Below are 14,466 nucleotides of genomic sequence, written 5' to 3' on the forward strand. Positions count from 1 at the left end.
ATGCACCATGGTTCCAGAACTGACTTTGTAACATTTAGTTCAGCTTTAGGCAATTAGGTGACTGAACGTAATTATTTTCTTATTCTGTTTTTTAAAAGGACAATTGCAAAATTCTAATAAATGTGTCTTCAATTATTTTTCTTTAAAAATCTTCTCTGGATTAAATTAATTCCACATTAATTTATTTTATAAGTGCCAGAAACATCACCCTATTATTATTAAGCTGAAGCAGACAGTAGGAAATGGAGAGCCCCTCCTTACCTTGCCAGAATGTATCACTCCGTGAATCCAGCAATCTGTGTGAGATGTTGACAGAACAAGGACAGGGCTGCAAATAACAGCAACTTTTCCCTCCTTGCAGTAAATGTAGCCATTTATATTTCAAGATAAAAAAGAAGCACACATCTTCTCACTTGTCATTTGCTAACTTACTGAACTCTGATTTCTGCTGAAGACCTAATTGGAGCGGGGGGGGGGGGGGGGGAGAAGAATTACACATTACTATGAACATTACTATCAAATGTTTAATGTAGACATGAACACCAAAATGATGCTCATTATGGAAAGTCAAACTATTATGCATGGGTTATACATTGTGAGTCACTGTGGATCCTAATGTACATCTTTCCCATCAAATTTAAAAAAGGTGGTGCCATCAAGATGATATCTAGGACCCCCTTCAACAGACTGAGCAGGAGGGCCTCCAGGCACAGGAAGGCTGGTTTATTATATTTTGAAATTCATAAAATAATAGAGTGGCTGGAATCCTGCTGGTGTATTACAGAAACAGCTGGACTTTTTTTTGTTCAATATGGAATTCTGCATTTAATTCAAGATTGCAAAAGTTTTGTTGCACATGCAATATCATTGCTCGTGTACATTTGCTTGTGTGTTGGGTTGCATTTGGTTATGCAAGCCTGCCATTCAGTGCAAGAATTGTGTAGTAGTAATAGTCGTAGTAGTCATAGCAGTAGTAGTAGTAGTAGTAGTAGTAGTAGTATAGTGTGCCCTTGTCTTACGCGGGGATCCGTTCTGGACCCACCCACCCCGCACAAGACAAATGCCTGAGCACCATTGTACAGCCCATTTCTTCTTTTAAAGTGTCTGTTGTGCTCAAGAAAAATAATGTCCACGGATTAGTTACATAATGTACTTTAAAGTGAATGATAAAGAGATTGAAGATTTTCTATACCTTACCTTAGTCATGACTCAACAGAGACTGTAGTCAAGAAATTAAAAGACTAAAACATGGAAGGGCATCTATGAATAAATAGACGGATTGATTAATTAATGAATATCTCACCTTTCTCCCAGATAAGATTCTCAAGTCCAATACCAATACTGACTACCAAAGTCAGAATCGTCCATGTCATAGCGTTTCCAGTTTCTACATATGGTTGTGAAAGCTGTACATTAAAGAAAGTCGACAGAAGGAGGATGAACTTATTCGAAATACTGTTCTGGAGGAAAGTTCTATCAATATCATGGACTGTCATGACCAGTATGTGCATCTTAGAGCAAATCAAGGCTGAAGTCTCCCAAGAAGTCAAAATGACCAAACTGAGGCCATCTTAATTCGGACACCATGAGACTACATGACCTTTAGCAAAGATAATAATGCCCAGTAAAGTAAGAGGCAGTATTAAAAGAGGAAGGTTACATTATAGATGTGTTGACATGACAAGGGATACCACACTCTGAGTTTGCAAGAAGACCTGACAGGGATGTTCATGACTGAGTGTATTGAAAATCTGTTATTGAAAGAGTTTCTGTAAGTCAAAAGCCTACTTGACAGCTATTAATAAGAATATTAGTCTTCCTTCAATAGTAAACTTAAGTGGTGAGTACCAGCAGAAAGGAAGTCTGAAATGCAGCCAGTAAGAGGGAGGCATCCAAATGTTCAGGAGAACCATGAGGTTTGCTGACAAAACTCAATCCCAAAGCAGTTCCCCATTGTATCACCTTTGATGATGTCCCAGTTTTTGTATAGGATCCCCCTTTGCTCAGTTTGAAAAGGCAAGTTTAATTCCTTTCCTAAAGCTATATAAGTGCTGTATAAGCTTTCTACACAGTTTTGTATAGGGTTTTTAAATATATTTTAAATTTGTTATTGTGTAATGTTTTTAACTTTTTAAATTTGTTTTTTAAATCTTGTATCTATATTTTAATGTCTTGGATTGTTTTTAATTTGCACCATTTTAAATTATTTTAAACCTTGAACTCCTATACTGAGGAAAGGGCAGGATAAAAATAAAAACAAACAAACAAACAAACAAACAAACAAACAACATAGCTACTGAGAACAAGATTCTGGCCATCACCAGAATATTTATAGGGAATCTTTAGGAAATGGAATTCAGCTCTTGTCATTGGTATCTATATTGGTAGAAGTACTGGGCCTTGTGATCTTACAATATCTGGTGGGTCTCATGATTCTCACCTATGTTAGAATATGAGGCTAAAACATTTTGTTGCAGGTCCGACTTGTGCATGTGATCTGACTGCCACTGTGTCTTCAGTGTAAACCTGACTGCTATAAAAACATTCAGTTGCAAGTGAAGCTGGTAACAGGGTTTGCTGTTGTTTTTATTCTCTCAGCTTTGGGAGAAGCATTTTAAGGTCAAATCTCCTCATTTCATGAATTAATAAGGTTGGAATTAATTCAAAATTTCAAAAAGACTCTGTAAAGGGAGACAAATCAAAGCCAGGCATTGAGTGACAGTGAAGATGTGTTTATGTAAAATAAACACCTTGGGCTTCAGTATTAAAGTGGAGGAATGGAATCCCACTTCCTTTGATCACAATGCTCAGAAGGGTTACCAGATCAAAATTTCAAAAACAAGAAGCCGTCTCGGAGCAGAGGTGTCTGTTCAGCACAGCTGGATTCTGAATAAAGGAATCCATTATGGGATTGAGAAATCTTGTATTCCAATAGAGACCTTAACAGAGGGTTTCCAAACATTGTCTCAAGCAGGTCAGAAATTTTTGAGGAGGAGAAGGTGGCCCACTAGGAGGGCGGGAAGAATGCAATGTTGGGAAATCAGTGAAGAAGTGTCCAAATATATTGGTTGGCATTCTGCTTGGGAGTTTCTTTTTCATAAATGAGCTTGTAAGTGTGTGCAAAATTGAATTCTGTATATCTATATCTTAATTCAGCTAGGGACTACTGTTATGTTACCTACGGGTGTTCATTACATAATGCTAGCTAGTGGAATGACTGATGTGCTCCCCAATGCACACCTAGACACCAGCTAGGAAATGGCAGAGCAGAACAGGAGCATCTGATGTGCATCAGATGTGTCCCATGAACATCAGACATGCCCAATACACACGAAGTACTCTTGGTGGTGTCCAGATGTGCAGCATCACAATTTACTAACAGGATGTTGTTGCATTTCTGCCGATTTGTAACGTTGTGACACGCAGAGTGCGATCTAAGATCTTGGTCATTATTTATACTGATAGATAGACAGACAAGTACAATATATTTAGTTATCATTCATAGGCTAATATATTCCTCTATAGTTATTATATTGTTACTACCATGGTATAACTATATTGTATGGTTATTATATAATAATTATTATTTCTGCACACTTTTTGGGAATGTTGATTCTCAGTTCTTTGACAAAGCTGCAGAAGCTGCATGATGCCAACAGAGATGCTGGTGCGCCCCGCTGTCTGCTTGTGTTTGGGAGTCTGCCTTGGCATGATGCAAGTATGAAGAGAGGATTGTTTGAGACCTGGATGCCCAGGGAAGCTTTATTCTCCTCACTTTATATGAGCCTAAGACATGGGGTAACACTAAGGATAGGGGAGATGTTTTAAGTTTGTTTGTTCAAAAAGTTGTCCTAAGTGGGGGGAAATAATAACACTCACAATCCTGAAATTAGCCATTGTGAAGACTATTTGGAATAGAGCCAGTGTGGTGTTATGGTTTGAGTATCGAACTATGACTCTAAGAGGTTAGGGTCCAAATTGCTGCTCAGCCATAGAAACCCATTGGGTGACCTTGGGCAAGTCACACTCTCTTAGTTTCTAAGGATGGCAAAAGCAAACCATCTCTCAATAAATCTTGCCAAGAAAATGCTATGATAGGTTGCTATAAGTCAGAGCTGGCTGGAAGACACACAACAACAACAATTCTGACATGAGTTCTCCTCCTATGTCTACTATAATTATTTTAAATTATTAATGGGCCAATATTATTACTGTTAATGGGCAAACACTTGGAACTGTGTTATGGAAAAAGAAAACCTAATGCTGCTGCTGCAGCAGCAATAGCAGCAGCAAGAACAACAATGCTAATAATAATAATAATAATAATAATAATAGAATCATTATTATTGGTGGGCAGAATCCTCTATGCACTGCATTACTATAAAAACATGGTTTTTCTTGTTGAGTACCTTCAAGCTGTTTCCGATTTATGAAGACCCTAAGTTGAATCTATACTGGGGTTTTCTTGGCAAGATTTCTTCAGAGATTTGCCATTGCCTTCCCCTGAGACTGAGAGAGTATGATTTGCCCAAGTCAGACAGCAGGTTTCATGGCTGAGCTGGGAATTTAACCCTGTTGTCCAGGGTTATAGCTTAAAACTCAAACCACTACATCACACTGGTTCTCATAATCATGGTAGTGGTTAATGAATTTGGGCCTGATTTCACTCCCAGTCCCCACATACCAGTTAGTAGCCACTGTGACCAATCAGGGTCTGTTCCCTTGTCATTTGGAAAGTGGTTGTCTGCGGTTCCTATTCCTCAACCCCCCTTCCCCTCCCACTGTATGAAAGATCTTTATTTTGGCAAGCAGAAACAGTTAAGCCGTGGAGAATGTGATGGGGGCGGAACAAAAGGGAGCGAGATGGGAACGGAATGGGACAAGGGACTAATTTTACTGCACACCAGAATGCTGCTGCCACCGCCGAAAGTTCCCATTCCATTCCTGATCCAGCCCAGAGGAGGCAATTTTCAGGAACGCTTCTGAACATTTCCTGAAAATCACCTCCTCTGAGACAGATCAGGAATGGAATCGGAACGTCATCATTTCAGTGAGCGGTAAAATGCATATCTTGCCCCCTTCCATTCCCATCCCACTCCCTTTTGTTCTGCCCCCATCACGTCCCTGGGGGCAATGTGATAAGCTCTAGGGTCCCTGTCACATTCGTCCCATGCAGCAGAGATCACTTGTGCAAGAAGGGGATGAGAATGTTAGTCAGATGCTTCCTGCATGACAAGGGAACGAACCCTTCTTAGTTGCAGCAGCTGCTGATCTGTAAGTAAAGACAAAGGGACTTTCGTGGTCCTTATGTATCCCTTAAACAACGGGCTACATAGGGATCACATATATGAAGCAGTCACAAACGTGTAACTCTCAGCTATGCATTCATAACTACCCAATAGGATTCTGGTGATCATCATATTGTTATTGTTATTCCATTGGTTTTTCAACTTTTCTCTAAAGGCAGCTTACTAAAAAAAAAAGGTGTTAAATAGGTGAGACCCTGCATTAAGTAGTGGTTTTAATGTCGGACTAGGACCCTGGGAAACCAGAGTTTGAATCCTTGCTGAGCCATGGAACCACACTGGGTGAGTCACTTTCTCAAGTCATTCACTCAGACTCAGAGGAAGGCAAAGGCCAGCCTCTTCTGAATAAATCTCACCAAGAAATCCATGAGTGTCACCATAAGAGTTAACTTGAAAATGGGCAATAACAACAGCAACACCTGTAAAACAGCAACAAAGATGCTTACAGTGTTTGGTCAGTTGTTGAGATAATGGCAACTAGCCACAGCACTCATTTATTCAAAGTTGTCAATGCTCCTCATTATTGATATTCATAAATGAATGCATTTTTGCCAGTTGAATTAAAATTACTGAGGATTGAGAAATAATGTTCAGGACTACAAACTGGGGAGAGAAATGAAACATGAACCCCACCCTCCAAAGAATCCTAAAGAGGTCTCCTTCTAATATTATACCTGTGATGTGAGAGGTGCGCCAACATTGCTGGGTTAAGATCACACTGTGGAAGGGTCCATTTCTTGTGTCCTCCTGATGAAAGTGTTCCCTCTCCAAGAATTGGATAGTGCTGCATTTGTTGGGTGGCCTTTTCATATTAGTGGCACAGAAACAGCATTGAAACAGCACTCATACCACGCTGTTGACATAATGCAAGAATCTAAAAATGTACCCCAAGGACTCTTCCATGTTACAGTACACAGCTGTGAACTCAACTAGTGCATGGAGGACAGACCTTCTCTCTGCATGGAGCACATCTGTTGCGGGGATACTGCATTATTAACAAGGGTATGTGTCACAATGTATAAAATGGGATTCTTCTTCAGACCATGGCACTTGCAGCTTACAGAGAATGATGCTATCTGTAACAAATTGCTTTCATAGTAACAAGGGCTTGAGAGTATTGATTTACAAATTAACATAATAATTGGTACCATAGTTATTTTTTTAAAATGTTTTAAGTATCACTCACAGCCATGGAATAATATCACTCAACCCTCTTTATACACCCAAAATGTTGGCGTCGGGATTCATTTTGGGCCATTTTATGTACCTGTTAATGTGCAACAAGTTACTTTTGGACAATAGCAACTCATGCAGGATAACCAGATTTCCTCCTTTCCCAGGACATGTCCTACATTTCAACCTTCTGTCCAGGAGGAATTCCAAAATGTCCTACATTTTGAACATGACTAAGAAGCTCATTGAGTCACACTATATTTGCTCAGAGTTCTGTAAGTATACTGTAGGCCCACAATGCATCCTAACAAGGATAAACTAATCAGAAAAATACGGTTTGAGTAAATAATAAAATACAATATATGTAATATAGCAGTAAATAAACCGTATGGAATGAATTTATATTTATATTAGTGTTTTAGCTTTTATATTATAATGTCCTATATTTTTATTGAATAACCTTTATTTTGTGGAGTCTTGTCTTTCCTTGTAGTTATGACATCTGGTCACTCTGACCACATGGCTTTCATGACAATGTGGGAATGAACCAGGTCTCAGTTGGAACTTCAAAGGAGTTACCCAAGGTGCTAAAGTGTACCCCCAAATAAATTCAGCACGTTGGAAAACAATTTTAAGAATATTTAGAAGACAGATACCATTTTGCAGTGTACATCTGCTAAAAATAGGTAAAGGTTTTGGCCTGACATGAATGTCTAGTCGTAGCTGACTGTAGGGAGCAGTGCTCATCTCTGTTACTAAGCCGAAGAGCCAATGTTGTCTGAAGACAACTCCATGTTCATGTGGCTAGCATGACTGCATGGAATGCTGTTACCTGAAGTGGTACGTATTTATCTACTTGCATTTGCATGCTTTTGAAATGGTAGGCTGGAGCTGGGAGTAGTGATGGGAGTTCACCTCATCATACGGCCCTTGGGGCTCGAACTGCCAACCTTCTGACCTTACTATCGTCAGAATTGGTGTCTTAACCACTAAGGGGAAATAGGAGATAGTACACATACACTAACCCTTCTTCCATCTTTTAAATGTAAACTGATTTTAAGTTTGAATCTGTAGGAGTGTGTACAATGCTTAAAATACGGGAGGGGAGACTCTGGAAGAGGCAAGTGCTAAGAATACTTTGAGAAACGTATCCCACAGATGTGATAAATTCAGTTTACAGTATGAATAGACTAAACATCTACCCTTAACAGAAAGATCAAGAAGGAAGAACATGAAGGACACCAAAAGATGCTGCAGAACTTTCTTCATTCATTTATCAGTACTGTTTCTACTACAGTTAATAGCCAGAATACTGATATGCATTGGTCCCTATATGTACCACATCTGTCCTGCTGTGAACAATCCTGATACACATCATTATCAGTCCTGATGTGCACAGCAACAATGCACATCAGACACTCTTGCTAATGTCCTGTTACACATCTTTGCAATTCAGTAAAGAGATTTCTTAGCACCTTTGCTACATAACTTAGTATACGTAAAGTTACTAAACACAACAGGTCATCTAAGATTCCAGCAGTTACATAATGAAAAGGTTTTGTATCAGCTATGGAATCTGCAATTCCAAACAGGTCTTGTTAGAAGTAAATCTCCATGTTTACAGTGGAGCTTACTCCTACGGAGGATAGGTTTGCAGCTTTAATTTTTTTAAAAAATAATCAGGTGAATGCCTTGGGCATTTAATGAAATGCTGATCCAGAATAGTCCAGGTTCCTGCATTCCAAGAGAGAATGCACAGACAGCCTCCATAGAACATCTGTGGAGAAACATTATGAACAAGATAATGAGAAATGTGAACAAGACCAACTTGAAATTGTGTGAAGTGTTGGATTAGGCTACAGTGTCAAAGACAGTCTTCTGGGTAAATGGACAAGGGAAAAAGAACTCATTTTATTATCACCATGGATAGCTTTTTTTGCAAACCGAGTGAAAAAGGCAACCAGTATCCTGAAGGCTGTATCTTAGCAACAAGAAGGGGAATCAAATTAATTTTTAATAAGCAACAGCTTAAATTTTCAGAGTGCTAGAGAGTTCTTCAAGGCACGAACTCAGGATTCATTCCTTTCCTTTCCTCCCCCTCCCCCCTTTTTTTGACAAGAAATTATGCTGAAAGAGAGCCAAAGGGTCATTAGGTACAAAAGCCCATGCTGGTCAGAAAAGTCAACACCTGCACCATATCTGGATAGTTGCTTCTCTCCTACTGGCTTTCCTTCACTATCCTCCAAAGAAGGAGATCCCTCACACACTCTCCAGGTAGCTAATTATATGGCTGATTTATTCTTACTGGAATAAGACTTTCTGCAATACTCCTTACAGTCTTCAGGCTTGAACCACTCCCTGCTGTTTGTCCTGAGTGAATATTCACTCTACTTTCTCTGAATTTGGGGTGAGGATCAAGGGCTCACAAGCTGCATACAGTGGCATCATTAGGGTTGGCGTAACCAGTTGCGGTAACTCATGGTGTCATCCCATTGACCTCCTCTCACGCCACACCATACAGAATCCTTAGTAATGTTTTTTTGTTCTAATATTACTCATAAATCATAATTCCCATATATCACTGAATGTAATGACAATAGTTATGACAAAAAACAACTAGCAAAATTGAAATATAACTTTAAATTACATCATGCACACAGCCTAAATGTATTTACATGAACATTATTAAAGTGAAAATTTGGTAAGATGTGATATTTTAAAAGAAATTTTAAATAGTATTTTTTAAAATTTAATAATATTTTTTTAAAAACCTAAGGCCTCTCTCTTCCCATTGAGCCTTGTCCCACTCACACCATTTCATCAGCATTTTAAAGGGAGGCAGGCAAATGCCATAGCCCCTTTCTGCCCAAAGGCAGATGTTGGGGAGCAGTGGTGTTACCTCTCTTAGGATGTCACCTGGTGCTGTCTGCACCCTTCCAATCCCACTAGTGATGCCGCTGGCTGCATACAAATTCTCAAAAGATTTTTTTTTTGCAGGTACTGGAGTCCATCCAGAGGCTCTCCCCACAATATTTCTGAACCGTAGCTTTGGGGGAGCAATGCTTCTCTTAAAAAAGGCATGAGAACCCTCTCACCTTGTCTGAACAGCAGCAACAGCAAAAAAAACAAAAAACAAACAAACAAACAAAAAACCCAAATCTGTCTTTTCCATGTTTTTTTTTAAATTTTAAGTGACCTTCATTTGGAAGGCTGCCTTCCCTGTTTGAAGCTGTACCTCCCATCATCCCTATTTGCCATGTTGGCTGGGGATGATAAAAGTTGCAATCCAAAATACCTTGGATGCACCCCATTGGAGGAGGCTGCTCTATGAACTGTTATGTTTATTCGGAAGATCTTTTTGAACTGCACCATGTTAAGACTTCAAGTGAGCCAAGCATAGTTTTTGAAATGTTCACAGGCAGCAATAAAACTTGCAAAGTTTTCAGTTAGACACTTGTCTTAATACAGCTAAAATCACATTGTGTTATAGTGTCATACTTTGTACATATCTAGTCAGTTCTTTGGCTGTAGTCTCTAGTGCTGCAGTCCCATGTTTGGAATTATGCTTTCCATTGTAGATGGATTTGTCTGAAAGTAGTTTTCAGAGTTGCACTGCAAACTGTATATGTACCTGTCAAAAAAAGAGAGGGAAAAGATCTGATTGTGTATGTGTGGCTTCAAGTCACACATATGAATTTCATAGGCTTTTCTTAGACAATGAATACTCAAAGGTAGTTTTACCAGTTTCTTCCTCTGAAATACAGCCTGATTAGAATAAAAAACTTGTTGCCACTCCAAAAGAAAAGTGAGACCCAAATCTGTAAAACATTCTGAGAAATATGTAGTTGCTGTATATAGTCATGTATGAGTCTAAAAATTTTAGTCAAAAAATTTACCTCCAAAAACCTGGATTGACTTATCCATGCATCAATTTAAGTCCTCTACTTTAACTATTATACTTATATGTACTTTAACTATTATAAAAAGGGAACAATTCCCTGGTGAAAGGCAATAGCATAATCGGTCCTGGAAGCACTCATTCGCTTCTGTTCTGTCTTCCATCCAACTTTTAGTGTGAGCACAAACAGTTATGTCTGCTAGAATTTTGTAAGTTCTTTGACATTGCTTTCTTTTGCTTCATCATTTAGATCTTTTATTACATGCCTCTAGGTTTTACCCTTGACTTATCCATGGGACATATCAAAATCTATAATTTTGGCCCCCAAACCTGTCCTCGACTTATACATGAGGTGAACTTATAGTCGAGTATATATGGTATATATTTAGTAATGACTGCTCTCCAATGATGTTCACAAGCCAAATGTTATTAGATACCTGTATCCACATGCTCCCGAGCCCTAGTGCATGGTGGCGGCGGCGACATCATGGCAGCCTCCTGTCCACACGGGGGCACCATGATGATATAAATGCAGTGCCATGTCCAAATGTCACGGTGCCATGCTTGCATCATTGATGTGCCAGCCCACAGTTTGGTTGCTGTGGGCTCCCTCATGAGCAAAAACAGGAGACTCCAGCCCACCCTTTCGGGCAGTCTGTCAAGCCCCCTAGAGTTCCTAATTAGTGACTGGTTCATATTCACAATTATGATGTATTCCTTAGTTTTGGGGATATTTAGGGACCATGTAAGTTCCCCAATCTCTCCCTTATAAGGCAGCAGCCACTGTAATGCATTGGTTCCCCTGCTGATTGGGAAGATTGCTATTCTTACCTGCCCTTTGGGGAATTGTGATAGGGACCCTGATTTTCACTAAAACGCCAGAGGTAACTATTGGGATGGCTGGGAATGCCAGTCAGGTGCTTCGTTACTAACAGGAGAATAGACCTTGGTTGATGGTTGTGGCTGCTGTCTAGTAAGCGGGGATTGGGGAAGGAGGGCCAGGTAACTATGGTGGTTATGCATTTGTAATTTTCTTAGTAAATTCTGTCCACTATTTTTAGGAAGGTTGCTAAAGAATGTGATAACTCAGATGTCAAAGCTGTTTCGGTAAAAGCAAATTCAAATACAACCTGAGGATTTCAGGTGTTTTGTGTGTGTGTATGTGTTTTAAAAAGTATGCCATGCAGAGGTCTACTAAAAATAATAGAATTCTCTCTCATATTAGCCAGTTGTTTAATCAGGTTCATTCTCTCAATGTTTTCCCTGGAACTCCTGAGCAAATAATAACAGATGTCTCAGTTGGCAAGGCTGGTATATCTATGTGTTACCTGACAAGGCCAGTAAATCTATGCCTAAATATCCTAAAAGCACCAGATTCCATGTGATCTTAGAAGCCAAGCAGGGTTAGTCCTGATTAATACTTGGATGAGACTTGGATGACAGATCAACAAATACCAGGATGGAACTGGCAAAACCACCTCTAAGTATTCCTGGCCTAAGAAAACCCTGTGAAATTTGTGGGGTTGCCATAACTTGACAGGAGACTTGAAGGCACATACACAACAATCCATATAAATCCATTTTAATCTGAAGCATCTCTTGTGTTATGACAGAGTGGCAACCACCACTGCTTCAAGTAGACAGAGCTTTGCTTTGCAATGTGTACCACTGTTCCATCATCATTGCTATTGGAATTCCAAAGAAGCAAGGTAAACAGCAATAACAACATAAGAAGCTTTAAGCCTGATTGACAAATTAAAAGTTAAATCACAAGGAAGAGAGGATATCCACCTGACAGCTCTTAAGGAACTCTAACAAAATAATTTGTCCCCAAGATTGGCTTCTGTTTCAGGACAGGACTGGAAAGAAATCAGTGTCGCTCCAATTTGTAAATTGCTAGGAAGCATGATTGACGATACAATTATTAATGATGCAGAGGAACATATTTTTGCTGAAAAGTTAATGTGGCTTTTGAAAAGGGAAGAGCTACAAATAAGTTGTGAGGTGGTTGTGTTTGCAGGCATCAAATTATTCAAAGTGGTGAAATCCAAAACAATTGTGAGAGTTCTAAAGGATTTATCTAAAATGAATGAAGTGGACAATAAACTGGTAAATGCAGTTAACAGTACATCAGTGTAAATAAGTAAAGCAGTGCATATTGGGACAAATAAAAATATCTTGATTTCTCATATTCCTGTTGCTGACTAGGGACTTACCAGGGAAGGGATCTTGGTCATGGCTTGTAGCCCGGCTATGAAAAAAAAAAAAGCTAATTTCAAGATAGGGATCATTGGGGAAAGTATTGAACCAAGAATTGCCAATACTGCAATGCTGTCATACAAAGCTATGATGCAGCAACATTTAGAATACTTGATTGGATTTAAACTTAGCCATACTGAAAGCAGAGCAACTGGAATCAATGTGGCTTAAGTTAATTATGACTAACTTTCAAGAGAAGGTTTTTTTCCCCCCAATAGAAAGTGACACTAATGTTGACTATGGGTCACCTCCTGTTGGAAAAAAAGTCTCCTCTTGGGTCTAAAGTGGCCCAGAAAGGGATGGGGGAGAGGGAAAATTGTCCTCAATATCCCTCAGAGGCATCAGAAGGCATTTGTCCATAATCCCCCCCTCCAAGATCCTGGGGGGTGGGGAGGGCAATGCAGCTCCCTAACTCCAAACTCTTGCTCAACCCAACTCAACAGCATAGGAATCAGGAGATGCAAGGATCAAATGACAGCAGTGAGTGATGCAAAGACCACCTGTAATATTCATGCTCTTGCATTACCCATCTTGCCCCCTCCCCCAATATTTCATGCGTAGAATATGAGAATATGAATGTGATACAACCTCTCAGCTTTGATGTGGTGTGTTTGATGAGCTTTATAATGGTCACTTCAATGCTTCCTTGTGGCTGAGCCTGAAACCTGACAGGTATGCCTAGCAGCTGATCTCTGAGCTTCCTACCACAGGTGTGCTGTTCCTTACTAATCCATTCCTATTTTTTTTTTTTTTGCTAGAAATTTGATAACCTTGTAGATACACTGATATAATGGTGTTTCTTGCAGTATTTTTGTGAGTTCCTTGCTCTTCCAGCAAAATCATAAGCCCTTCTCTCAGGGTACTGATGAATTTTTCATGAACACTGTCTCCTGACAGAGTTATAGTGATATATGGCATGGGACAGACCACTCACAAAGGGCGGACTCCCAGTGCCTGCTTTTCCGTCAGAGGGTAGCTGCAACCGCCAAACCGTGCAGCTTCCCGCCGGCAGAAAAAGAACCTGCGAAAAGCAGGTTCTTTTAATGCCATGGTGGCAGTGTAACCAGTGCGCCACTGGCGCACTGCTTATGTAAGCGTCCCGTGGCACCATGTGGAGCTTACGTAACAATGGTGACCCCCATGTTTACAAGGTGCCACCATTGCTACGCCCTTGTCACGTGCTAGGGTTCCGGGGCATGTGGGTGCTCTGCCTCCAGGCAACCCTAGCACATGATGAGGGCATTGCAAAGGGCCTGTATATACTGGGCCTAAGATAGGAATAATTGAAAAGGTGATATGATGGGTATCTTTAAGTATTTGTTTTCTTGAAGTGTACAAATGAGCCAGAGGGTTCAAATTATGCCCCCCCCCCAGGTGGAATAAATTCAACTAAACATTAAGAAGACCTTCCTAGGTGTTTGACAGTGGAGCAAACTGACTCAGAAAGCTCTTCTTCAGAAGGGCTTTTTAAGTAAAGGCTGAATAACCCCTCATCAGAAAAACTCAAGGAGTGAATTTCTTGCATCAGCACCAAGTTCGATTACATGAGATTTGAGGTCCCTTCCACCTCTGTGATTTTATGTTAGCCAGTTATGATCAAAAAGACAAAAGAATAACTTTTTCAGAAGCTTCTATGCTTGGTTCCTCTAGTGACAATGAAGAAATTGACTGCAAGTGGTTTGCAAGCCTTACCTATCTATAAGTATGACTGAAGACCTGTAAAGCAAAAGGATCTAGTCTGTATACATGTTCACATTTTCTCAACATTCTATGTATGTAATTAACACACATGGACAGCCAACAATACATCGATCAATAAACTGTCGAATT

Source organism: Sceloporus occidentalis, unplaced genomic scaffold (genome assembly GCF_023333645.1).
Source record: "Sceloporus occidentalis isolate IW3139 unplaced genomic scaffold, rSceOcc1.0.p SCAF_2, whole genome shotgun sequence".
Taxonomy (NCBI): Eukaryota; Metazoa; Chordata; class Lepidosauria; order Squamata; family Phrynosomatidae; genus Sceloporus; species Sceloporus occidentalis.